The sequence below is a fragment of the Gavialis gangeticus genome, unplaced genomic scaffold (genome assembly GCF_001723915.1).
Source record: "Gavialis gangeticus isolate Ggan-Ray unplaced genomic scaffold, GavGan_comp1, whole genome shotgun sequence".
In the NCBI taxonomy this organism is placed as follows: Eukaryota; Metazoa; Chordata; order Crocodylia; family Gavialidae; genus Gavialis; species Gavialis gangeticus.
In genome coordinates this window covers 106,372,180-106,374,268 of record NW_017729031.1, presented here as the reverse complement: position 1 = coordinate 106,374,268, position 2,089 = coordinate 106,372,180, and the positions used below count along the sequence as shown (strand labels likewise).

Genomic DNA, 2,089 nt, shown 5'->3' with positions numbered 1-2,089 from the left:
CCCACCCGCCCGCTGCTCTCCCCTCCAGCCACGCTGCCAGCCCTGCGCAAGGCGGGAAAGCGACCTGGCGGGAAGGGGGAGACGCCGGTGGATGCGGGCAGGGGGGGTTTGGGGGTCAGCCCGGCGCAGGCTCGCAGTCACGTGACCCGCTTTACCCCCCCCCGCCCGCTCCGCGCCCCCCCGGGCGGAAGCGGCCCCACCTGCCGCCGCGCTCGATCTCACAGCCACCCGCGGGTCCTGGGGCTCCGATCAGCTGATTCACGGTGGGGGCGGGGCCTGCAAGGTGAAGGGGTGGAGCCAAGCGCCAGGCCTGCCGGGCGGGCTTGATTTAAAGAGGCCACAGCACGAGGGTTGGGCTGAGCCGGCTGACGGGCTCCCGCGGAGGACAAACTAGTGCGAGGCGCGGAGCTGAACTAGGGTGTCAAGGCAACGGGCGGGGGAGGGGTCGGCCATTAGGCGCGTCCCCCGCTGCCAGCCCCGCGGGTGCAGAGCGGCGTCCCCAGGCCGCCCGCTGCAAAGCGGCAAGGAGCCGCCCCTTCCCACCAGTAGGGTGTCAGACACACCCGGGACTCCTGCATGCCCCCCTGTCCCGCCCCATTTCCTCCACGTGGGCTCCCCCGGCTCCGCGGCCCGCAGAGCCGCTGAGGAGCTCTGGCACTTGGCAGATTCAGAGCACGGCCCAGCCGCCTCCTCGCTTGAGCGAGCGCGGGAGACTGAGGCAAAGACAAGGAGGAGGCCCGGGCTCCGCAGGGACTCCCTGCCCTGCCTCAGGCAGCGGTGCTGTACAAGGTAGCTGGGCCCGGCCCGGCCCGACCCTGTTGGTGGCACGGGCAGCCCCTCGATTGGAGGATGAGCCCTACCACCGGCTCGTGGACGGGTCTTGAGGTGGGTGAAGAGCCCAATCCTCGAGCCACGGATCCATCCGCAGAAGTCGCAGGTCTTTCCGCGAGGAAGCGACTCCTCCTTTTCCTTCCTCTCCTCTTCTCTGCTTTGAGGGCGAGTGGCTGTACCTCGAAACGGGCTGCTGTTTGGTTTAGGTGGTGGCACCGTTGGAGTCACTTGGCAGCCACCTCCTCCCAGCTCTCGATGTTGGCATCTGTTTCCATTTAAACCTCTGTTTCAACCAGTGGTAATCAGTGTGGGATCCTATGATCCCTGCTGACTTGCTGCCCCTGGGGCAGGGGGCTGGACTCAGTGATCTTCTGAGGTCCCTTCCAGCCCAAATGTCTATGAAATCTATTAAATGTTTTGCAGTGGCAGGCTGGATTGGCCCAGCTCAGGTGCAAACAGACCTGCCTGGTGCTGCTGCCACCCTTGCTTCTTCCTGACACTGCCTCTCCCCACTGCCCAGCCACAGCATGGCATGGGAAAGCACCCAGCTGACCAGTTGCAACATGGCACAGGACAGCACCTGGCCACCACCACCAAACATCACCAAAGCCCCAGCTCTGCTAGCTGGATCCAGTGGCTCTGCAGGCCAAATATGGCCTGTGGGTCACAGGCTGCTTAACTAGGGTGGGCATCACAGAGGACATTCCAGTTTCTGCTACTCTGTCCTCTGTTGATACAAAACCCAATGCCTTTATGTCCTCCCCTTCAAGAAAAAAATAGATGACATAAAGTTGTGTCCGGTTTCATATCAATAGAGGACAACCAGACTGTCCTCTATGATGGCCACCCTGTGCTTGACCCCTGGCTGCAATCAAAATCAGGGTGGTGTGAGCACATAAATTGAACATGTCTAATTCCCACCCAGTAGAGGGGCAGTGTTACATAGGTACATTTGCCACTTCATTATCTAATGTCTTTATTTATTAGATTTATATACTGCCAGTCCTAGCACCAGGAAAGGCTCAAGGCAGTTTACAATAAAAGGGAAGATAAATGATAAAAACAGATAAAATATAAACCATAAAATTAAAAAAAAAGGAAAACTTAATATTGGGTGTGTCACTAAATCATTGGATGCAGGGGTGGCAGTGGATATAGTTTTCCTAGACTTCAGGAAGGCTTTTGATACTGTCTCTCACCCCATTCTCATTAGGAAGCTGGGGGACTGTGGCGTAGACACCCATACAGTCCAATGGGT

The 2,089-nt window shown here is 58.8% G+C and overlaps 1 protein-coding gene across 1 annotated transcript in view; it reads right to left on the bottom strand.

Annotated features, from left to right (window-relative positions):
- The window catches only part of ALS2 (ALS2, alsin Rho guanine nucleotide exchange factor), a 65,824-nt gene extending 65,544 nt beyond the window's left edge, over positions 1 to 280 (bottom strand). The window contains exon 1 of the mRNA XM_019523513.1: positions 201 to 280. The gene's annotated coding sequence lies outside the window, so the exon portion shown is untranslated. The remainder of the gene's footprint in view (positions 1 to 200) is intronic.
- Between the last annotated feature and the right edge of the window lie 1,809 nt (positions 281 to 2,089).